Genomic DNA, 25,539 nt, shown 5'->3' with positions numbered 1-25,539 from the left:
CAGAAACAGTATGCTGTATTTGCTGTATTTTTCTGCGAGGCTAAAATTGAGCTAATAGCACGTCTCTGACACCAGTGCCACTGTTTGGCTGTTTTATTTTTGTAATTTAGACCCGGTAAAGCCTTAAAAGAGGAATTTACTACATTGACATAATGGTTTGCGGTGTAACCTCCAGCTGACAAGCACCTTCTGGAAGAACTCTGGCTGAAGGAAAGGTGAATGTCCTCTTGTCATGGTAACAAATTATGTGGGCTGAGGAAGCTAAGCGTGCAAAATATTGTGACACATTCATTCTGTGACCTTGAGCACAGGTAAACATCGGCCATACTTGACAACTTCATCAAACTGTTTGCGGGAATTGCTTCCAGAATTCCTGGACTAGTCAACAGTGGTTTTAGGGCTTGCAGTGGCAAATATTAAGGCCATTCACGGTTCCCAATGTGTATGTAATGTGAGGATTTTCAGTAGATCACTGCACTAATGCACTGTTAACTCAGATTTTTCCCTTTTTAAGCACTTTCTCTCCGCAGCTCCGCTGTTATTAAAGATCACCGAAAGTTTCCATTTTACAGACTCGTGCATGTTTTCTTTGAATTTATGTATTTTTTCTGTACCTATTCTCACTCCCTTAACATATTTTTGAGTTTCTTTTATCTCCCGTAACAAAGGAGCTTGGAAAACTCTTATACCATGTCAGCAGATTTCATGCACCAAGCTGTAACCTAGTGCGCCTTAGTGTGTAAGTGGGTGATAAAAATCACATACAGCTGCAGCCAAGGTGAAAGTTATTTGACACGCTTCTGTGATTTTTTTCTTACTTGCTCTTTTCCCTATTTTTTTTTTCTTTTGTACAAGTTGTTTTATTTTATTATCAGCCTGCATGGATTGTGGTATGAAATTTTGGAAAAACTCTCGGCACTTTGTATCTGCGTAATGATTTGGAGGCCACACTGGCTTGGCACGGGCGCACTGTAATCCATTTATCTTAACAAACAAATTGGACTGGGTAGCAACAAAGTGCTGCTTGAAGTTGCATTTGCATTGTATGCCAGAGCAACAATGAAAGGAAAAGCTTGAATTGTTGTTCATGAGGTATTTACCGGGAAATCACACACAGACACACACACACACCGAGACACAAACACACACACTAGATTGAGCTGAGAGAATTGCAGCATGAGATTTGACATGTTTTCAATTTATTGTCTCATTCTGCAGCAAACAGTGGGGCTGTCACGTGGATGTAAAGCAAGACGTAATGGCTTAGTTTCAGTAACAGATTTGTAAAGCACGCGAGTGTTAACGGGTGTGGCCCACACACTACACAGAAATAGTGATCTGACAGTCTGTATTTAGGTTTTTGAGGGGAAGAAAATCTTATCACCCTGCTGAATGGTTATTTGATAGACCTGCAATGAGGCTTAACTTTGGCCATCCCTTGCTGAGCTGCTGTACTGCAGGTATTTACTGAGAAGCAGAGTGAAGTTCAGCCAGGTTCACTGCAGCACTGCTTCTGCTCTCCAGCTATAAAAGGCACAGCAGCTCCTGTCTGATGAGAAGAGAGAAAGAGGAAAACTTTCTTGGTTGGTTGATCACAGGCTGCCTCTTGGAGTAAATGTTTTCAGAAGATTAAAAGGAGCCAGCTTCACTACTATCAGCCACTGACCCACCGTGGTAAATTTAGTACTCCAAAAGCTTCTTTTTTTTTCTTCCCTTCATCACAAGAAGAAGTGGAACTACGTGTCGCTCGAAATAACAGCACTTCAGACTGTTCTCGTGCACGCTAACTTCCACTGTGGTTGTGAATGATTTGGATAAAAAAATATATATAACTGACAATGGCAGGGACGACAAGCCAGCTGCTTTTAAAAATAATGCCATTCTCGGTTCGGTTTATCTGTGCAAAGCTCCTCCAAAATAATGTGTGCTGTATGTAATCGGGCTTGATTGATGACTCATGACTGGTCGCGTCAACAGGTTTAGAGGCTATGAGCGTGAACTCCTCGGCACTGTGTGTCCTCTGCGAGAACCCTTTTCTGACATGTGGTGAGATATCAGCTCAGATAATGAAAGGCTTTGGGCAGTTTGTTATACTATTGTGTTTTTTTACCCAGTGTTTCGAATTATCTGCATAGTGGAATGTCTGTTTTTGATTTTCATGGTTTTATAGATCAATAAATTTGACCTTGGAGATCAAACTATTTTTTTATGACATGTTAAATCCATGTTTCTTGAATTCCTGAGCCCACATGTGTGAGCCCATGGGTCTGGCGGACACACAGCATCATTAGGTTTTGACTACAATTGAAGGATAAGAATTTATTTAAAGTATATCCTTAAATTTCCTAATTTCCTTTAGTTTAACTCTGTACTTCTAGATTCACGGTGTCTATGTGTGTGTGTGTTTGTTGCACGTCTTGCACTCAATGGCATGTGTACTTTGTCTTCTTGTCCTACTTGACTACACAAAGGCTACATTGCAGCCCTTCATTTTGTTGCTACTGGCTGAAACCTTGAATGATGAGAGCAGTTAGTGCAAGAATAACGCCTCTCTCTTCCTCTCTCTCTCACACACACACACACACACGAGGAGGGAAAGGTAGGAGGGAAACTGAGAGAACAGCAAATAGTTTTATGTTATTTTCACCTAAAATTTCCTACAACATATGACACGCAATCTAAATGTGTAATGAACAGACACTTTGAACTTTTTTCTATATGAATGACAGAAATGAACCCAGGCCAAAGTATTTGGTTAAGAAGAGAATTCATTGAATAAGTTCTTGTTTCACTAAACACTGAAATCAAATCCCACAATCCAGAACTCCACACAAAGCTTAAGTCCTCACAAACCCTGAGCAATATTGATCTAGAAGGTCAGGGGTGCATTGGTGAGATGCCTACTAATCCTGTCATATGATACTAATCTGGTTAAAAACAATTGACCTCTTACCAGAAATGTGACATTATATGCTGATCATTAACGATTCATACCACACCCCTTCCCCTTGTACTTTTTTCTTCTTCTTTCATAAAATCCAGTTGAAAAGTATATTTAAAGTATAAAACTGCAACTGATTGCATTGTAAACTAATCTCACTGAAAAAGCAACACACAGTTGTGTATAATAATTTAAAAAAAAAAAAGATACCTGCATATTAACAGATTTATTATTGAGGATTAGCTATACTTCACTTGTGTGACATAGAGAACTTCAGTTGCTCTTGTCTGTCCAGAAGGTTTCTATTAGCATAAAGAAACAAAGAAACCCGTGCTGGATCTGCAAAGCAGCCTTGAGTCAACAGAGAGCAGGAGGGATCAGATGGCCTCTCAGAGACTCCTAACTCAGGACAGATGAAAACAGGGAGTCAACATCTGCTTAGAAGCTTTCTCCCGTGTTAAACAACTGGTATAGATCAAACATTGCATTCTTCTTTATTCATCATAGTGTAATTCAGTGCCTCAATGTTTGTAGGCGCATCTACATCCAGTTTTACATTTTTGGGGTGTGCGGTGCACATTAAGCGGTTTCATTCTACATTAGGCTTTTCGCTGCAGGAGCGGCAGGGTTGAGTGAACCTTGTGATGTGCTCCAGCCGAATGCAGGTCTGCATGTTCGCTTTTGTTTTCCATGTGCCTGCTCTTCCATGAGCGCACCTGAGCTTTGAAGCTGCCTGTTGTCCAAAAAGAGCTACATCTCCGTGCTTGTGTGTGTGTGTGTGTGTGCATTTGTGAGAGTGAGAAAGAAAAAATAGAGATGGGATCAGGGATGCAAGCATAGAGGACAAAGATAGATTTGATCACACGTGTCACTAATGTCCCGATCCTCTCTGTAAGAACATCTGAGGTACCATCACAGCTGCTGATGAGAGTGAGATGCGAGCAGCAGAGGACTTACTTCTGTTTTTTTTGTCATTTTAGTGCCATTTTTAAAGGCGGTTAGTTGTATTTTTTTTCAAATTGCCTATTTAGATTTTAAATTATTGTTAGTTGACACCTGAGTGACCATGTTAAACATCCTGCTGTCTGCCCTGATGGATCCTGACAGGCGTTTAAGGAGCTTCAGAAGGAGCGAGCGACTTGCATCCATACTAGTACGTATGCCCTGGTTTAAATGGGTTTTTTTTTTTGCCTGTTTTGTGCATGCACTTTTGCAAGACTGTTGTAAAAACGTTACCAGGAATCTTTTCCTTTAATATACTTTAAAAGTGGTCATGTGTGTCCCTGTGTTAATTATGGCTGCAGGTTTTAGAGTTCTTTGTCTGTGTTGATCCTCTTCTCAACTTGACCTAGCCTTTTCCAGTGGTGACCATTTACTTGCAGTCTTCAATATATAACCTGACACTTCTGCTTGGTGGTATTTTTTTTCCTTGTTGGATTAGATCTGGTGGAATTAACTCCTTAGACCACCTACACTGTCTCCAAACCCTCCTCCACGTTGGAGGCACAGAGGAAGTGATCATTAGAGGAGATAGATTAGGGGATGAGATTGCTCGGTTTGTTTGGAAAAAGACAGGGTGTGTCTTTGTGTTCATATGCTCCTCTTCACGTTCACCGTATGGCTGGACACTGAAAACTTCGTCATCTCTTCTCCTCTATTTTAATATTTCAAAGGCATCGTTTGCTGGAAAGAGAAGTAAACTGTGAAACAGTGCAAACTGAGATTGTTGCATCCTGAGGGCGGGTTCTGGTTTAGGAAGTCATAGAAATTTCACTGCATTGGCTTTTGGGGTTTCCTGTGAGGTGACTTATCAACCGCAAACGCCGGTTGTACCTATACGTGCTTTTAAATACGGTCTCCCTATTTAGTTTATCGACTCATTTTGTAATCTGCCAAGCTAACTGCCCCAATACGACTCACACAAACAGGACAGGGGATAGAGTCTCGATCATTCCTTATGCAACTAACTTTAGATATTCTGCTCACGTTGTTTTGCTCTAAGGGCAGGCATCCCGTGGCCTATTTTTTTTTCCAAGCCGATATGCGGTGAATTTCACTTTTCTAAACAAAAAGGCCCAAAAGGTGTATTTATAAACAGAGTGCAAGCTGCGATTTCCCTCTCCTACAAAATTAAGATTTCAAAGACTGCAGTAGTCCTTGTGTAATAAACCATTCCCTCGTCACACAGGGAAAGTGAGCATTCAGCATCAGCAGGGACAGCGGCGTCGCTTCTCCTCATTGTATCCCGGACTGTTAATTCCAAGCGATCGTGGGGGTGTGCACTTTATCGGCAGCGGTAAAAGTAGATTCAGAACAAGAATAAAAACAAAAACGCGATGAGGTAATAATATATGGATGGGTAAAGTTTAACAGGAAAATGATGATAGGATGGTCATAAATAAAGTAAATGCGCGATGCCTCTGTTTCTCCCGTGAACTCACACCCCTACTTAGGCAATGGTCCGCTCCGTACAGAGACGACACGGCCGTTGCTCAGTGAGCGGAGAGCAGGGAAAGGTTTACTCAGCCTGCCATTGCTGCACACCGTCCTGGTGATGCCTACTCTTTCCAACTTTTCATCCAGAGGTTAGCGACGGAAATACCAAAGTAAGGAGGTCTTGTTTGGGTCGTACTTTCCTTTTTTCTCCATCCCCACAACCCACACTTCTTCCATGACTTTGTACCCGAGTGGACTAACGATTCTGGTGGCGAAGATAAGAAAATGAACTTTAGACTTTCCACACGGCTATTCGTGGCGTTTCCCGTCGTCCTGGATCAAATAAAATAACAACGTAGCCCGGCGTGGCGGCAGCTGGGCGAAAAGTGAACTGGACTGGAGGGAAAATAGCGCACTCAGCCAAGTGATTATCAAAACAGAGACAGGGACAACTTTTAAGCTGCCACTTTTCAACCGGAATAGCGGGGGAAATGACCTCCAGAGCTTCAAATAAGGTGGGTACCTGGCAGGGAAAAAAAAAAAAATCTTGTGTGGACATTATGCTGCTGGCTTATGTAACGCGTATGATATATTCGAAGGCTAGCACGGGCCAAAATACAAACAAAGGTAAATTTTCCAGTCAATCAGCTGTTTATAAGTTTGTAGAATATCAGTAGGCTTGTGGTAGTGAAGGATGCTTAGTGGTGGTGGTGTTTTCATCTCTGTGTATGTGTGTGTGTGTGTGGCTCAGAGGGTGTTTTGAAATCCACACCTTGTAACACAGCCTACAAGCAACTATGCAGTTTCTAGTGAGCTAGATTAAAATGATCTGTCTTATATTGATTGTCAGTGTTAAATCGCCTGGTGGTTTTTATACCATGTCTCAGCTGAGCTACCTGTTGATTTTTAGTCCTCATTTTATTAAAATGGTGGCAGGAAATCCCCATGGATATGAAAAGTAAGTGAGCCTCTGAGGCAGGAATTCTGCTACGGGATCTTCTTTTCTTTACATTTCAGAGACCCAAGAATGGATCAGACCACAAAGTACATTGCGTCTGGGGGGGATTTAACACTACACTACACAGGAAACGCCCGCAAAACTGTCAGTATTGCTGCGAAGATGATGAAAACACCACTTTCCATAAGTAGGAAGCAATCTTATTGTAGGTGGTCTAACTCTAAATTAAGTTGATTGTACTGGGACGTCCCATAGCATGCCTCTCAGGTCCCTGCTGTGTGTAATTATCCATTCATCTGTCTAAATATCTGCTAAGCCTTGATAATTTCCTAGTTTATATAAAATGTAAGCTGTGTACTGATGGTATGATGTATACCAGGCGTTTATTAGCAAAACAGTTACACACATGTGATTGTGCTGTTTTATAAACCACTTGTATTTTACTCATGTCTAAATAAAAAAAAAATTGTGGAAAGAGAATTTAAGTAGATTAGACCTCATGTTGGCTCTAAAACACCTCCCAAAGTCTATTGTGTAGTCTTTTGTCTTTTAGGGTTTTACTGTTTATTAGTTTTTTCCTCACTTTGACGAGTTAGGAATGTGCTGTGTTTGTCTATCACAAGTAGTGAGATTCAGGTTTGGGCGGTTGTTCCAGTCAGACGAAACCTCCTCCCTCATGCAAGCTGATGACGACATGTTGTACTGTATCTTATGGCTGTAGTCACACCTTCTCATGCAACTCACTACTGAGTGATACTTGAGGCTGGTAATGAGCCCGCTGTGGTTAATATGCTGATTGGTGTAAAATTAGCTCTTCAGTCTTCAGTTGTTCTCTGTCTCTTGGGGAATCTGTGCTGAAACGCTGACTTTTACTACACCAGGTAGGACTGTCTGTTTAAAGTGAAACTACCATCACGATGGCAGTTTCAGCTGGTTACTTTTAGCACTCTGCTAGATCACAAGCAGCCAGTTTCACTGATTAAACTCAGAAGTAGACCAAAAAGGGTAGAAAATATCTTTTGTTTAGGTCTAACATGATTGCTAACTTAATTAAACTAGCTAACATTTTCTTTATATGTTTGTGAATAAAAGCTTTTCTGTGTTGTCTGGAAAAAGTGTTAGCATTAGTAGTTAAGCAACAATAGCCCACATCCGCTAATATTATGGAATGACTATAGGTTTAGTAACACTGATGAAGGCGGGAGCTGAAGAACCATAGTTGTCTGACCATTACACCTAGTAAGGGCAGGTTGGTTGATTATTTCACTAGATGATCAAGCTTGTTACCTTTGATAGTTGGCACCAGTGGATAAAAGCTGGTGTGGCCAAACTGTCATGCCACGTCAGTATTATTCATATTTTCATTGTTAGAGCTACAGTTTTACATAGCCACCCTCTCTCTGCATGCCAGTGCCTTAACATTTTAGATCAGCAAGTTGGAAAGTAGGATAGATGTTTTGTATTGTATTGTCATCTAGAAGATAAAAAATGGGCTGTGGCAGAATGAAATGCAAGATAAACACAGATGACCATTTTAAAGAAAGCGAGTGTGTAGACTTGCTGGCACTGCAAACGTTAGCCACACTTTTTTTGTGTTTTCTTATTTTCAGACTAGTCAGTTAGCCTCCTGTTTCATTATCTATGTAGTTGTTGGGACAGGTTCCAGTTGATGCTGTTGCTCCAGTTCATGGCTCAGTTTGATGAATTAGTGTAATTTAACACTTTCTAGTTATGGGAAGCAGGGATGGGTATGTAAAACAAAAATACTGTTAGATTTTTACTGGAAACTGCTTGACTTTTCTTGGAAGATCACCCTCACGTAGTTTTGGTACAGTTGCGACATGCTTGTTTAACCTGACGTAGTTTGCAGGGGGCTCGTTACTGTTTATTATTTAAAGAGTTCTTTGTGGCTGTAGTCATCTTTGGCTTTGCATGTTTTTCCTGTTTGTTCAGTATTGTCTAATCGCAACAGCGAACACGTTTTATCAGTTTCATGCCTGGTATTTGAAAGTACATTCTTTTTAAAAGGTTGTTGTTCAACAAAAACTTTCTTAGGTGCCTTATCACCCATTACATCCTATCATGCGGAGGTTTAAAAAAAAAAACAACACAAAAAAATATATTTTGGACAAAAAAACAGCTAAAAAAACCAGGATACAATTTTGTAACTTACTTAATATTTTCGTATTCAAAACTCATGCCAGAAACAATCCCTAATGGGAAGGTTATGTTTCAGCCTTGGATAACTGTTCACACTTACTTCTCAAAACCAAGGGTCTTCTTTTCAAATTCAAGAAACGGAGCCAAAAAAAGAAACCCAAACATTTTTTTAAAAAAATTCCATCTTCCACTGTCAATAATAAAACTTATAGCTTCTGTTTGACTGTGCTAGCGTTCCTGTATTCCTGCTGTTAGCTGTGCTCTTAACGTTATTTGCAGTCCAGCATCAATAGCCACATGTTAACTCCCGCTAATGAGTAGCGGTGGATTCCTATGCCACACCGGTATTTGTCACATTCCACAGAATTCCATAGTTGATGATCAACTGTAATAAAATGTTGCGGTGCATTGTTTCTGGAATAGAGTTACATATGTGGGTGTGTTGGCCTCATGTCTCAGAGGTCACTGGTGTTATTGCACAATACTGTCCACTGCTAGTGTGCCATTGGGTTAGTGTGATTTATTATAAGCATTTAACTTCCACTCAGTTGTTATAAGGATATTAGAGTGAATAGGAGTAAAGCCTTTTATCTAGCCTAATCTTAGTTCAAGCTGCTTTTCAGTTTGTTTTGGTAGATCTGCAGAATAAAATAACAGTTTGGGGAGAATATGTCTCTGTCATAAGACTGAAAGGGAAACCTCTTTCCATTGGGTGCCAAAGGTCATGTTGTGGCACTGGGAAGAGAAAAGAAACTATATCTGGCTGCGTTTGTTTCCAGAATTTAGTGAAGTGTTTAAGTAATGATTTTAAGACTAGACTTGTCATACCTAGCATTTATGGATTTTCATTAAATCACTATGTAATATAATCAGTCATTTAGCTGATATCTAACTACTTGAAAATGAATACACGTTAATCCAGCGAGGAGTTGGCCTTAACTTTCCTTCACTACACTAAATGTTGGCCTCATACTGTGTGTTTGGCCTTCAGTCATCCCTGCTTACTTCTTTGAATGTACAAGAAAAGAGATGCAGTTTAGAGAAACAGCCATCCCTCTGGCTTTTTAGACGGCTGTGTTTTGAGTAGACGGACTGAAATAAATGGAAATTACGTTTGGATGGAGGAGGTTGTATTAATTAGAGTTGCACAGCGGGCCAAGAACAGCCTCTGTTTTGCTTTGATGATTACACATCTCCATTTACATCACTGAAGGAGGGAAATGCAATTAGACAAGCAAGTGCTAAAGAGAGAAAGAGTCCTGATGATGTTTTTGTCACGTGTCTTAAGCTCTTTATCTTTTTGAAGAACTGGGACTTATATGGCAAGTGATTAATATATCAGCACTTGTGTCGCCTTGTGTCTTTGACACAGAGTTGCACCATGAGTTTATTAATTATTTATCCAGGTTTTTGCAGATACACTTCTATGAAGTGTTCACACAGCTTTTGTTGTCCCCTAACAAGTGTGAACAAATAAAAACTCCCAAAATATTTTTAGGAATATCCATGAAGACGGGACGTTGTTCAAAACAGATGTGGTCACATGATAGAATAGATATTTGTACATGCAGATGTGTTTACACATGTTTGTCATTGCATACAGCCTGTTTTGCACAAATGCTGGGCGTTGTGGACGCCCACTCGCCCACTCTTGGTCTTGCTGAAGGTCATTTTGAGATCTGCACATGGCAAAGAGTGATGAGTGGAGGGTGGGTCCTGCCTTTCTCCTGTCTGAGTACGCAGCAGCTCTGCGATCTTTTGAGAACCTCAAAGGAGACCAAAATCCCAAACACACCTACAGATGGATCTTTGATTAGCTCTTGATTCAAAGTCCTGTCTCAGCCCTTTTAAGAGCAGGTCTAAGCTATCTTTGTATAGGATGAGAGGGATGCCAGTTGAAGGCAGCAGCCGGGAGGTTGTTGCTGCAGCTGGACTTCAGTTATTTTGTGTTTTGTTTGTTTTTTGGTTAATTGGTCCCAGCCGGGGACAAATCTAAACATGCTATTTTGTCTGGGACAAATGTTGAGGCATTGATCCATGAAAAAAGACACAATGTAACTTTTAAAACACACGCAGCATAAACTTACTTTAAGAGTGGTTATGTTGCAGAAGAGCCAGATAGTGAACTGTTATGCTGTAGGCATCACCTCGTGCCGTACTTTAAGTGAACGCACTGAAAGAAAGCAGCTGCTTGTGATGTTTCAACATCAGGGGACTCGAAAGTGTGGCAGTTATCAAGGATATCTGACCTGCTTATCCTTTCATCTCTGGAGGGAAATCCAGGGCAGATACACACAGCAGGAGGCAGGTGGATAGCAGAGAGAGAAAGAGAGAAGGAAAACAGAAAATGCCTTCTGAGGGAGGAGGGGTTATCGGAGGGGTGAAATGGAGAAAAGGAAGGAGCGGGAGGGAGAGATGCACCGGCTATAATCTGAGTCACATGGCAGATCTTAAAAGACTGCTTCTGTCTTCTATAATCGTGGCATTGTAACTTTAGTCTAGCCCATTAATATCTGCTTTGATTTAATTCAAATGTAACATTAAAATAGAGGGAATAAATTGAATTTCCCAGTGTGGGCCAGAGGCTTTTGTGGCATAGCACTAGTAGTCCACACATTTTGTTTAATGCATTGCATTACAGTTGATGCTGTGCTCTGTCTTGAGATGGTTGTTGTGAAACTGGTGAACAACAGATTAATGATCAGTAATCCTATGTTGACTGGAATTACAAATAACCTTAAATGTTAAATACCACTAACACTCCTTGTTAATTCTTTGTTTTTTCTCATGCGGTATGAATATAAGCATTTCTGTCTCTTTTCCATGGATGTGATTGCTTCACTGAGACATCAGTGTGAATCCTTGCAGTTTACTAAATGAGCGCACCACATCCTTGGATGTGATTGTTCCACATCTCTGATTTTGTGCAATAGCATTGGTGTGGTGTGAACTCTTGCTTTCTCCTGCCACCATAGGCAGTTTAAAACAGGATGCATTAAGTTGGCAATGAACAACTTGATGAATTGCATTTGATTTTAGTAGCTGTAAAGGTTTGGGGTTTGATGATGCGTTTGTTTTGTTGTGGCTCACTCTTGAAACTGACTGGGCTGAAAACTGAACATGTTGTGTGTCTGTGCGAGGTTGTACAAGCTCGTTGTTTCATGCAAAAAAGATCATAGCAGGGGTCTGCCCAGGAAGTTTGCTTTAGTTATGACGAGCTTTAATGTTAAGTTTAAATGTCATGTAGCTCCCTCTGGAAGATAGACTTGTTCATTCGCAGTTGTAATGTCATCTAGGGCTGTGGGAATCAAATAATTCACCACCTGTCTCGTACCTGCTAATACCAGTGATTGAGATTCAAATTTCTCTGTTGTTACTCTTTGATAGTTTCTTGTTCCTTACTATAAAGCCCATCCAGCCAAGCAAGGACCACTCCAAGCCGACCCTGCGTCCTTTCTGGCAGGGCAGTGCAGTGCAGGACTCCGCAGGGATTTATCATTCCAGCTACAGGCATAAGGGATTTAACACTGTGTGTGTGTGTGTGTGTGTGTGTGTGTGTGTGTGTGTGTGTGGGTGTGGGTGTGTGTGTGTGTGTGTGTGTGTGTTTGAGAGAGAGACAGAGTGAGACCAAGAGAGAGACTATGAGAGAGAGGAAGAGGGGAGGTACAAGAGAGAGTGCATGTGGCAGCCGTGGCTCAGCTGGTTAGGGGAGAGAGAAAGAGACTGGAACAGATTCATCCCAAGGCTTGTTGCCCTACATGCCTACACACACACATACACACAATCTCTCTCTCGCTCTTTTACTTTCTGTCTCTGCCTGCCGTGTGTTCATTTGCTTATCTTCCACAGTGTTGGGAGCACTGCACTGTCTTTTCATTTTGGCAGCCAGTCGCCCGCCTATGGAAGACACTTTCTGCAGCTTAAGCTCAAATTTTGGAATAATCAGATGTCAGAATTGATCCTCATGAATTTGCTTTTTTAAAATTTAGCAAACTGTTTCTATAAAAAAAGGTTCTGTGTTCATACACTAGTCTAATATCAACACATATTCTGCCTGCTGGTGACATATTAGCTTAGAATTGGTATTATATATTCACCGAATCATCCTCAGCTGTCACTGCTGTTCTCCCTCAACTCTCCCATCAGTGCATTTGTTACGTGATAATCAAGCAATTTGATCCCAGCACCATGTTGTAGGCAAGAGCCCATCATTCATCATCATTAAGCATTATCAACAGCTTAAGCACTCTCTATAAACAACCCTTTGTCCATCCTTATCTTCTCTTGCTGTTAGTTTGGAATCCTTTATCTTCCTCTCTGTCTCTATATCTGTTCCTCAGCTTTAGTGTAAAATAGATGGGGCCTGTAAACTGTATTGTTCAGTGTTTGGGGAACTGCTGTCATACTAGTAAATTTTTAAACTTGATATTTGTTGCTTTAAAAGATCGTTTGCTTAAGGTGGTAAGGTAAAAAAAATTGCATCCTCTGCTTTTTCTGTTAAATTGGCAGTCAGCAGTGTTTGGGTAGCACAATTGAGCCTCCATTTTTCTGGGACACTTCAAACCTAGTGGCAGGCAGAATTACAGAGTAAACATGGGACATACACGGAACCTAAACGATGTCATTGTTCTGTAGCCTTTGTAGCATGTCATTTTCATAAAGGAAACAACTTGGTGAACCTGCAATCTCTAACTCACTCTCTAATGTCTCTAGGTTGTAGTTGTAATAGTGGGACTATAAGTGTTTCCCTTGGTTAGGTTCTTGTACATGTGCACGTCCACACGCATGCTGTCCTGAATGAATGATTAAAAAAAGTTTTTACTCTTCAAATATTTGAATTCCCTAGTTCCCTTTTTGAGTTTAAACAAAGTAAAAAGGAGCCAATATATTCTGCTGCCTCTCTAGTGTGCCTCCTATTCTGCTGAGAGACTCCACCAACTTGCAGCTGGCTAGTCAAGTTCTCGTTCTGCTCTGTAACCACAGCTCGCAATAGATCTCCAGTGCAGAATCAGTTCCACCATTGCCAGCTGAGTTAGTGAGTCTGATTGCAGAATGAGAAGCAGCTAGTAAAAAAAGTAAAAAAAATCAAAGAAAGAGATGCGTTAGAGGTAGCTGGTTTGCAGTGTTTGAAATTAAAAATAAGAGCAAGGGATTTGTTTGCTAGTAAATTGATTGCATATGGAAACGTATAAACAAAGATAAAAATAACAAATGCTTAGTGAGTCACCAGGTGTTTCTCCACCTTGGTAATCAGAATACTTTATTAATCCCGATATTCATAATCATTATTCTAAAGGTTCTCCAAAGACATAATACAGCATTTTATTCATTGATCATCTTGTAATTTTCACATTCCTGCTGTATTATAACATTAATTATGTAAGATTCTTGGTCAAATTTAAAAAAGAAAGAAAGAAAGAAAAGCTTTTAAGGCTGTTGACTTAAAAACTCAAATGAAATGGATTCTTTTCATCACTGGAGTAATATGTACAGCTAAGCTCCCACACATTCTGCATGCTGATAACCATGTATCATGCTTGGGTAGGACTGAAATTAAACAGGACTGTGCTTACTTGTTGTATTTGCCCTCTGAGATGCTTTAGCTTCATGTGCTTATGCATAGCAGTTGTACTGCTATGACAAGACATTTGCAGTGCTTACACACCAGATCATCGATGGTTATCTGCATGAATCACTGTAACACAAGGGATAAGGACGCACTGATTATGGGAATCTTATCACTGTCATTTTTTTCACCGCAGTTTATCAATATATATCGCAAGCTTCAAGGTTCATTTTTACTGCTGATATGTGCAGAGAGGAGGTTAATTTTGGTTTAAGTATTTTTTATTTTTAGTCAGATGAAGATAAATACACTGTAGAACAGTAGAAAACTTTGAATACATTTTAAATTAGTAACATAGGAATATAAAATAGGGTAAAATCTTAATTCGTACAAGTAATACGCTCTAAAGTGTTAGAGAAGAACACAAACAAAATGGAAAACTAAATTCTTTGGTCAGTTCTAAATAAATACAGTAGATATTCATACAAAAATAAACATATAAAAACACCTGTATACTGTAGATTTCCTTTTTTTAAGATTGCCAATAATGTCAAACAGTTTGAAAAACTACAAATCAATAGACAAAAAAACATTATGAACATATCCTCAGTAGCACCTTGAGGCAGCTGTTATTGTGATTTGCTGCTATATAAAAAAATTGAATTGAGTTGAATTTAAGAAATGTTTCACGTGTGAACATGAGGGGGAGGGTAAACAAACTTGTACATTTACTCAATTGTGGTCACCCTTTGCTCCAAAGCAAAACAAAAATACATTATTTAAAAAGACGCAAGAAGTGCAGTAGTGTCTCAGTGCTGTCTGACAGAAATGTTTATGGCCAAGTTGGTAATGAGAGCCAGTTACGTAAATCACAGAGTTAAATCTAATATTTTTGACTGTGCTTTTACAGTAAAGTTTTTGTGGTAAGGTATGGTATGGAAGAAAGAGTCTGAGACTGTATGGTTTTGCATTGTGTGTAATCTAAAGTACGGCGCTGCTTCACATGACTTGTGGTGTTACCTGCCTTCGACACAGTCCTACTCTGCTTCTATTTCGGACTTTAAATAGCCCAAATTTCTCCCTTTTATCTTGCTAACACCCCCAAATACTGGTGTGTATGGCTGCGGTAGTTCAAATGTTTGTACATCTGCTGCACTACACTTTGTGCTTTGTGTGTCAGCCTAACCTGACGTGGCTCATACTCTATTCCAGTCACATGATTGGTTCAGTGTGGCCATGTTCTCATTGTCATTGGCCGTTCGTGTTGTTTGTCAAAACATGGAAGGAATGAGTTCTGTCAACTTTATATTGACCAGCTGTGTTTATGGCTTTATTGCCAAAGCCCCAAATGATGCAATTTTGTTTCCCTTTGTTTTTATTTGTATGTGTTGTTATTTATTCCCTTTTTTGCGGGGGTCAGGAAAACAGTGAAATGATTCAATAAAATAAAATAATCAAATATATTGTAAGATAACAAAAACGTACTACTTAAGGTAAAATATCAATTGAAATCAATTGAAAAGTGAAAAAAAATCTCTCTTTTTTTTTTAACATGTGAATGTCTCATTTTTAGCAAGCAATACAAAGATTCATAGATTCAGATAATATTAATAATACTTAAATGACCTACACCTTTTGGTTACTGCATGTTCTACATTACTGAATAGTGAGGTAAGCGTATTCTAATTAGATGAATTCCAAAGATAATCTTCCTTGCTCAATATTTCTTCTTGTTGTCTTGGAGTAGTTTTGGGTGTTGTTGTCTCTCTGTAGTTGTACATCTTTGTAAAGAATGCACTGACCCCTCCCGATCTACCATCACTTTGTGGAACGGTAATTGTGTTGCCATTTAAGTGCTGGGAAAATTTGTGCTCAATGGTAACTCATTAATTCACTATAGATTCTGGCCCACAACATGCCCATTGTAGCAAAGTCCTCAGAAAGCTTGGGAATGCCATTGAGTGGGTTGGGCCTCTCGTTTTATGGCACCATGTGACTCTGCTCACTATGAGTTGTGGTTTCTGAGTTGCGTAGTTTGGGAATGTTGTGCAATGCGAAAGGCATCGTTTAGAATTTAGTAATCCACTTCTGTGGATTACTAAATTCTGCTCTTATCTTCGTAAGCTCACAAACGCTCTGTACAGTGGTTTTTGCTGCTTGGACTAATTTTGCCACTCCTGGAGTGACATTAGTACAGCAGAAAGAGGCATTGCTGAGTCACACCTGTGTTTAATGTGTGCATGCGCGTGTGTTTTCCTCCTTGGTCTATGTAGTACAGTGACTTCCAGCCGCAGCAGAAACCATAATTTACATAAATGAAGAATGCCAGTGTTTTGTCAGTATTTAGTGTGTAACACGGGCACGCTTTGAACTCTGCTGCTTGGCTTTGCCATAAAACAACCCGCTGTGTGTCAAATGAAATGGTTAGGCTCTCCATGAATATTTTTCATTTTGATACTTATTTTAACATAATCTTCGTGTTGATTTAAACGCCAGGAAAAGGCATACCACAAGCATTGACAGCTTGGCTAACTACTTGTATAAATGCTCAGTTTACCCTTTGCACACAGTGTTTGCATAAAGTCCCACAAGCACAATAGTTGAAAACATTTAAACGTTCATATCTATTTTTTGAGCAATTTTAGATACGAAATGAAAATGTATAAATGGTTTGCCATTGCCCTGACATTGCACCTGACATCCTGATGCTCCCACTATAATCTTCCTTCTTTGAACAGCTTTTTATCTCCTGACAATGTGTGTCTGTTTCCCATCATACCCGATGAGCTAATGAAAATCGTAACTTTAATATAAATCAATTGTCAGTGTCAATCCAGTGCTTTCCATTTGACTCTCCCATCTCAACAGCCGAGAGTTGTAACTAAGCCTTGGCTGAGTGCCTGTCAAATGGTTGTATTTCACTCCTTTGCCAGGCACAAACCGCAGCCGGGGAAGTTTCTGGCAAGCTAGCAAGACACAAACAAGCTGAGAGATGCACAACAGTGTTACCAAGATACACAGACTAGAGAAGGATGCCCTCCGTGCTAGTACATCAACTTAGCATTACAGTTATTTGCTGATCTCAAGTTTGGGGAGGAGAAAATTTGGGCTAACAGTGTAATTGCTATTCACTCTGTATTTGTTTTTCTCTTTTCGAAACCAGAATGACAGTCTTTGTTTAATCCACTTATCAAGTTGCTAGTAGCACATTATAGACTGAGGGGATGTGGCTGCGCAGCCATACATGGTACATAAAGATGGACTGTGATCCCATCCACTGGTTTTTAAAGTCCTGTTTTGGAGCTGAGTTGAGCCTTTGCATGGTTGTCATCTTGGTGTTTTAAACCTGGATTTGACAAGCGAGGGGTGGCTCTGACTGTGAAATTGCACATTCATTGACTAATTAAAATCACGTTCATGTCACCAGTTTGAAAAAAATTTTTTTCTGAAACTTAATGTAACCATAACTTAAACGTACATCTGTTATACTGTCTATGCAACCAGGTCTGCACACATTTGCACAGAAAAGTTGTTTCTCTGGGTGGGGGAGGGTGCGCTTTTTTTGTATCGCATTTGAAAAAAAAAAAAAAAAAGATGTGACACTCAGAGCAAGCTGCCAAACATTAAGTATATTCAAGCTATTGCCCATGCTTACTTTGATGCCCAAAACGTAACTGAGATTCTTGTTTAAATTTGTATATAAATTGACCTATAATATATATTATAGGTAAATTTTCTTGTTGAACTTGCGGTTTCTTGTCATTGGTTATTAATTAAATTACTAAGAGTAATTTAGATTTTAGTACCCCTGAAGTACTGAATTTATCATACCTCTGAGCCAACATGTATCACAGTACATGGCAGCACATGTCTTCAGGTAAATAGACGATCACTTATATTGAAAGCCACTGTGGGTTATTGTCATTTTTCACCGAAATCTGAATCTAATATATTTTGTTTCCCTCATATTAAGTCACCTCAGTCCCGTTCTCATTACACTCACATTTTCACTTGTGCTGATCTGTGCCAGAGTTTTCATTTCGTGCTCACTGAGCACTGTGTTAAAAGGAAAAGGAAAAAGGAGCGAGAATGAAGCAGAGAGGGCGGTTATGGCAGAAAGCTGCAGAGCGTAATGTGAGGGAAACCATTTGGAATGAGAAATGAGCTGAGTGAGAGCCTAGTCTCCTTATCTGCGCATTCCTGTAATGTGTGCATGTGTGGGAAGGGAGGGGTAGGGTGGGAAAACTGATTGTTGTGTGTTCGGTTATTGGCTCAATTCAGAGTTCCAAGTGCTGGATCTGGTTTTCATTCCAGTGCTTTGGCTGACAGTTTGTTTCCACTGACACAAAAATAAAGCACAGTAGTGGATGTTTGTGTTCTCTGGATACAGTTCACAGTGGCAAAACAAAAGTTTCACCTCCTGTATGTCCTTATGGCATTCAGGATACCACGCTTTATCTCCACTGAAAATATAGATACCTAGATACCTGCATATAGTTTAATGTGATAAACCAAAGACTGCTGATAAACTCACTGTTAAATTCTACGAAAGAGGTTGACTCGTAAAGCGATTTCCTCTCAAGATGTCAAAGAAATTTGAACCCTTTCTCACGTATAGTTTGATGTTTAGTAGAATAGTTGAATACAGCCTCTAAAGCATGTTTATGCATTGGATTTATCTTCATTGGTACATTCCACACCCATCTGCACACAGAAAAAGAGAACAAAAGAAAACTAAAACTGCTCGTTTAAGCAAAACATTGCCCACTCCTTGGATAAAAATCACCAAAGTATAAACTGCTGTCAATGAGGCTGTTTGAAAATTTTAAATATCTAAGAAACTCGCAGCCTAAACTAAACTTAAAATGGAAAGTCAGAATCACAGCAGAAGTTACTGTCGTCCTCTATGACCTCAGCACTTCCTGTCTCCCTAGGCAGAGAACAATTAGTGTGGTTGGGCTGAGTTGACTTTGCTGCTGGATAAGCTGCACATGAGATGTTAGCCTAGCCTAGCCTAGCCTAGCTGTGTGTTTGGGTCAGTGGATAGCAGTGAACAGCCCACTGCACACCAGCTCTGTGGAGCTGCACTGTGGTCAGTGACAAGAAGAGCCTGCACCTGACACAGAGCCTCTAATGAAGCAACAACATCACTGCATTCATTGCATTGAGATCTAGATACAAATATAAGCTGCAAATGGACATTATGCTTAAAAAAGATCAATGCAGTCACCAGTATAATCTGGTTAAACGCTAAGAGCTTCTGTATAAATGATCTAGATGAGCAATTTCTTTACAGAGGCTGTAACTCAATTAACTGACAAGATATTCTCTCAAAATCGAATTCAGAATCAGATTTAGTTCAAGCTTTGACTGGTCGTTTCCTAGTTGGCCGACATCTTCAGGGTTAAGACAAGGTTGTTTGCATGCATGTTCTGCTTCTTTCATTTTAGTCTTAGCAGTTCTGCAGTTTACTGTAAGAGCCTTTCTTGCTGACAAGAGGTGTTATACATCTATCCATCCATCCATCCATCCATCCTGTTCTGTCTGCTCTCATGAGACGGCAGCAGTAGACTTCATAGAGAAGCGTGGCTCAGATTAATGTTTTAATCCAAAAGCCTGGATTATAGGTTTTGTATTTTATTCCTACCCTCACTATTCTAGCACTGAGTCTGTCAGATCATTTTAGTCAGAGGTGTGTGTGTGTGCGTGTGTGTGTGAATGGTTTTATTTTTTGTGACTGTGTATCTTGGGTGTTGCTTTAAGGAGAGTCCTGATGGGGAGTTTTTCCCCTCTCTCTCTCCAAGGAGCTGTGTGACAGAGTAGAGCTGCTATTTGAAACTAATCATCTCAAGCATATTTGAACATGTCAGCACAACTGTACATCATTGCTGACTGAGGCTCTGCATCATCGTCATCGCCGTCATTGTCATCTGCCTATTGGCTACAAGCGCTCGTCCGCGCGCCCTCTCTCCTCCCATCATAGTAACAACCTGCCTTTAAATTTGCTGCTGCTGAATTCATCTGTTTACCGCTGAAGGTGACGGGAGTCATTTTCTTGCGGTTGTTGTTAAATGTGTTCTTCGTGGAGCTGCACAGTAGACATTAATCTGAAAGACAGGATGTAAAAGCATACCACTAAGGCTTACACATCGCATTTGTTTGCTGTTGAGTGCTTGCCCTCCGGAAAGAGCGTGTGTGTCTCTAATTAAGTGTTGTTTGAGTGTACTGCTGCCTCACTCTTTCCTTTGGGTCTATTAGGAGGGGAGATATGGTTTCCATGGATATAAATGCCCCAGTGAAGGACTGAGTTTTTTTTTAGTAAAGGGTAGTGATACTGTCAGAGTCACCAGTCTATTCATCTTAATATCATTCTCTATTGTACCTGATGCATTGAAGAATTGGTTAAACATTGGTATCAGCTGGTATCAGCCCATGATCAAATAAAGATGACAGATGGTAGTTGCTAGCAGCTGATTTTTATCTGTCGTGTTGTATATTAAAAAGAGACGTTAGGTGTTTTTTAAAAAAGGAATATTTATTGGCTTCGCTAGCTGAGAAAGAAAATTGAATGAGAACAAATGAAACGTAGAAATGCTGCTGTTAGCCAACTTTGTACTTTCAACAGCAGTATCAGCTAAGAAGATCGCATCAGTGCATCCCATCTACTCCTCTTCAATCTACATATGCTTACATGAATAACTTTTTCTTTCTGCAGTACAATTGAGCAGGTTGGCAACAGGGTCAGCTAGTAACAGCAATGTGACCCTAGTATATTTGATTAAGATCACAGTGAGATAAATAGCCTCCTGGTCATCATGCGGTGGCCACTCCCCCTCTAACGTTCCCTCCCTGTGAGCTGTGAGGTTTCATGTTATGAGATAACGCTATGCACAGAATAGTTTTTAATAGTTTGCACAGAGATTTCTCTGGAAGCTGGAGCTATTTCCTGCAAACAGGAAATGGAGTGTTTTCCTGTGGGTGCTGTGGCTGTGCTTGCCTACATCCTGCCTCAGGCTATCAGGGAGGAGCAGGCACAGTGACCTAAACCTTTGGAGGAATTTGCTTCACACTTGTCGGCATCTCGACACTGGCTTTCGCTTGCCTGCAGTTCAGTATTTCTCTCTGTGCCGCTGAATAACTTAATGTGAATAATGAGTGGCTCTCACTCTGCGGCAGAAAGGTCAGTGATGACCAAATCTTTCATCTTTTCTTCTTTACTCATCCCACATTTTCACCCCGTGGGTTGCTGTCAAAAACGGCACCTTGGACTTTGATACGCCTTCTTTATAAAGCATTCCTGTGCTTCAAATGAAGGGAGGTGGTGAGTAATGGGTTACTGGAGAACAGTTTCATTGGTAAAAACTGATAAAGAGCTTGTGTTGTTCTCCTTGAAAACCTCCCCTTAGCCCATGGCATTACTCATAAGATGACCTCATGGTCACCTTCTGCTTTGTCAGGATCCTTTCATGCTAATAACTGGATTAAGTGAGTAAAGGTGATAGATAATTTGTATATGTTGTTTTTTTTCTTACTATTTTGTAGTCAGTGCCACCACCTGGGGGTATGAGACCAAGTTTTTGCATTAGTGGATGTTTCCAGATGAATGCTTGAATTTGTTTACACAGAATAGATCGGTGTGTAGTACACATATTTAATGCACTGACATTGTGCACACAGTTTGTGTAGATTATCTGTAAACGTGCACACATTTGAAGACTATAGGAACTGAAATGCGCATGATGAAAACTTCCACGCATGCTCTGGACACTATTTATCATTTCTCTCTGCAGCAGGTTATTAATGTCCTTTTCATCATTCATTTCATTCCAGTCGGTTCATCAGTATGACCCAAAGAACTGGATTAGTCTGTGTCTTTGAAGAGCCTGAGTGAGCTGTTATCATCTGTACTGGACTGCGTGTTGTGGTGAGCCAGGCAGGGCCAAGTAAGTCTGGCTGTAGCTTGAACAAAGAGGCCCTGTAGTGTTAGATCATGGCTGGTGGGTGTGTGTTTGTTCGTGTGTACGGACAAGTACACATGTGTGTAGTTTGATGGCTGCTCTTTGTTTCTCAGCCCTAGGCCTCACTGGCCAGGGCTCAAGCCTGACTAATATGGCTGTATAAATACACTAGGCTGCCGTCAGTTTGTGCAACATCAAGCGCGCCATTGTTTCACGCAGCTCTGCGACTTCAGAGATAATCCTCATCGTTTGTTCCCGTGTGTATTTTTAATATTGTTTTGCTCCAGAAAACGAGACACACTTGTGTTCATATTTGTTTTGGCCCCACGTGTTCACTGATCTTTTTTGCATGATCGAAAACATTACTGTAATAAAACATGAGCTCACCGAATTACCTTTTGACACTGAGCTTGGGTTTGATAAAATCTTTTCCACACAGAAAATTCCCGTCTGTGTTTATTTGTTTTACATAAAATGAGAGCACACTTGCCTCCCGTATCCAAAGACCAATTAATTAGCACTTTTGAGCCTGTGTTTGTTATTCTTTTGATGTCTCTTAATAGATCCTTTGTTTTAAATATGCTAGTTATTTTCCTCATGGAGTGCTTTCATTTACCCTTATCCCAGTTTTCCTTAAGCTTCATTGCTGCCTGCTTTCCATCCTACTTATATCTCAGACTCAATCAGCAAGGCTGTTAATCGGGACTTCATATTACAGTGTTTAATTACCGCAGTAATCTCATCTGAGAGGCCTAGCTGTAGTTCCAATAGGGTAAATGTTAGAAGTAGACTAAGAGGATGACACAGTCTCTCTTCTTGACCATCTTTAATGTAAACTTTGTGTTGATAATAAACACAGTATTTCTTATGTGGCATATGTCACTAGGGAACCTCCTTTTAGTCTTAGAAACATCAGTAAAGACAGTGTTGTTACACTTAAATCCAAATTACAGTCAATTTTTTTTTTTTTTTCAGGCCTTATGATGTGATTGGAGTTTCAGCTGACATCTTACACATGTGCAGTTCAATCGAAAAGCACGCTTTCTCTCATACCGCCTCCACTCAATAAGTTAATTAAATCCAGGCCATTATCTGTAAGTTTCCCATTTTTCTTATGAGTCTTGTAATTAACCTATTGCCCCTCATGGCTTATACACTCAGTACTAACTGTACGCCCTCCCTAGCATGGTTTGACATCATCGTGTGAGCGCTGTAGGTTTGGACGTGTGGGATGCTTCAATGTTCAAAGCACTTAGTTTTGATGGAGCAAAATGAGTTTCATCCAGTTTCTTTTTGTTTTCTGAACACATTCAGCTCAGTGTTGTGTGTGCGTGTGTGTGTGTGTGCGTGTGTGTGCGTGCGTGTGTGTGCGTGCGTGTGTGTGCGTGCGTGTGTGTGCGTGTGTGTGCGTGCGTGTGTGTGCGTGTGTGTGTGTGAGGAACAAACAGGAACTCTTCTCTCAGCAATCACATGCCTACGGTTTAATGTACAATATTATGACTGTCAATGCCATATATTGAATCTATATGCAGCCAGCAGTCACACCCTCCTGCTGCTCCTCTCTCTCCCTGCCTATCAGTGCAACCCACAGTTAAAGAACAAGGCCGCCTTATCGCCTGGTCACATGACCCCAGGACATTGTTGTTTTTTATAGCGTAGCCCCACTCTGCCCGTCTGCCTGGACTGTTGGCTGAATGAATGGATGAACGGATGGACGGATATGTCACAAAAAACTTTACAGGAATGGATGTGTTTAGGAATGTCGTTGGGGGTGCTTTGGTTAAATGGGTCAGGTCCCCACACACTATAGAAGTGTTTCTGTGGGAATCATACTGGCTGACAGGAGGGGAAGGAGGGATTTGGGGGGGTGGGGGGGGGGGTAATAGGGGGATGCCCAAGCCCTCCACTCCAATTATGGACATAAATAACATACACACAGAGCTTCAATGGAAATTGGGATCAAGGGGTTAACTGTATTCTAAAGATTCAAGCCAAATAATTCATTGGCATCGAGTTCAGAGGAGTAAATGGGAATGACTGACCACAAGCCCAGTAATAGCAGCAGAGGCTAGTGATTACAGAAACACCCTGCTATTATTTTAAGCACTTAAACATGCAATTTTTACACGTTTAGTCGGAGTTGTTTATCAGTAAGATTAATCAGCAAATATTCTGCACTCGTAAAAATGTTCAGGCTTGCTAGAAGCCTGAGCCGAAATATAACTTTTGGTTATTTGAAAGGCTCTTCTGGTCTCCTCCTTTTACCAGGTTGATTCTTTTCATTTGATTTCAGCAAATGAAGGTATCTAGGATCTCGCATCCATCTTCTGGTTTCTTCGTGTTTAGCTACACTATTATGTGAGGCATGTCAGCAAACACCAGACACTGACTGTTGGTCACATGCAGTTGGCACCTCCTGTAAGCTGTATATTTAGGATAAGGGACGGTGATGACAGTAATGACCATGATGATGTCGAAGATGATGGGTGAGATGGTTTGGGGATTAGGTGATAATGAAGGGGTGCTGCAGTGGGATTATCACGATGACAGGGTGGACAGATGACATGGTGTTTTTTTTTGGTTTTTCTTTTGTTTTTTAGGAAGATTAAAGAAGGTGTAGTAAATAAGCACCCTTCAACATGCAGTGGTGTGGATTGAGTGGGGTTTTTTGCTGTTTCCTTTCGAGTGGACTGTACTGAGCACTCTGCCACAGACAGCTGTACCATCACTCCCTGCAGGCAGGCAGACATGACAGCAGTGTTGCTTCATCAGCTGGAGGAAGGCTGTAATTTAAAACTAGATCCATAGCACTGTGGGAGTTTAAATAAACAGTGATGTTTGATAAACAAACTGAAGACTATCTGTTTGACCCAATAATAGCAGGAATGTTGCAAGCTAATATTTTATTAGTTCAAAGGCATTATTAATCCCATTATTCGTGTGGATATTTCATATGAAACATTGTAAAAGTAAAAGCAAGGCCTGTATTTAAAGGGGAAAAAGAGGGGAAAAAATGATGATATAGCTTTCTAAGTAAAGGCAGAATGTGCCTGCCTGGAATCAGTTTAATCCAACACAGCAGCAGAAATGAGCAGCTAAATATCTTGGTTGTTTTGGCTCTCTGAGTTAACCCAGCCAGGAATAATATAGGAATGCTCACTCAATCTTTGAGGCCTCAGTTAGTCTCTGCCAGCACTTTACTCATGCTGCTGTCATTCATAATCTTTTCACATGCAGACTTTTGGTACTCCAGGACGTAGTCATGCAAATAAGCAAGAGAGGTTACCTTGCTGGTAACCAAACAACCACGCCGTCTACTGAAAGGGAACAGAATATGGAAATGTTATTTGTAGCTGCAGTTTAGCCCTGTAAAGTTACATATTTAAAACCCATTAGATGTTGTCATTAGTTTAGCTGAGTGAGATAATGTCAGAAATCTAAATGAAGCCACATAGATGATGATGTGCATACTTAAGACTGATCACTTTTTCGTGTGTTAAACTGAAGTAATAAAAGGTCT

General features: G+C 40.4%; 1 protein-coding gene across 1 annotated transcript in view; it reads left to right on the top strand.

The window, feature by feature from the left end:
- Nucleotides 1-25,539, top strand: part of tjp1a (tight junction protein 1a) — a 99,961-nt gene that overhangs the window by 47,199 nt on the left and 27,223 nt on the right.

Source organism: Neolamprologus multifasciatus, chromosome 1 (genome assembly GCF_963576455.1).
Source record: "Neolamprologus multifasciatus chromosome 1, fNeoMul1.2, whole genome shotgun sequence".
Lineage (NCBI taxonomy): Eukaryota > Metazoa > Chordata > Actinopteri > Cichliformes > Cichlidae > Neolamprologus > Neolamprologus multifasciatus.
This window is presented reverse-complemented; position numbering and strand designations above follow the sequence as displayed.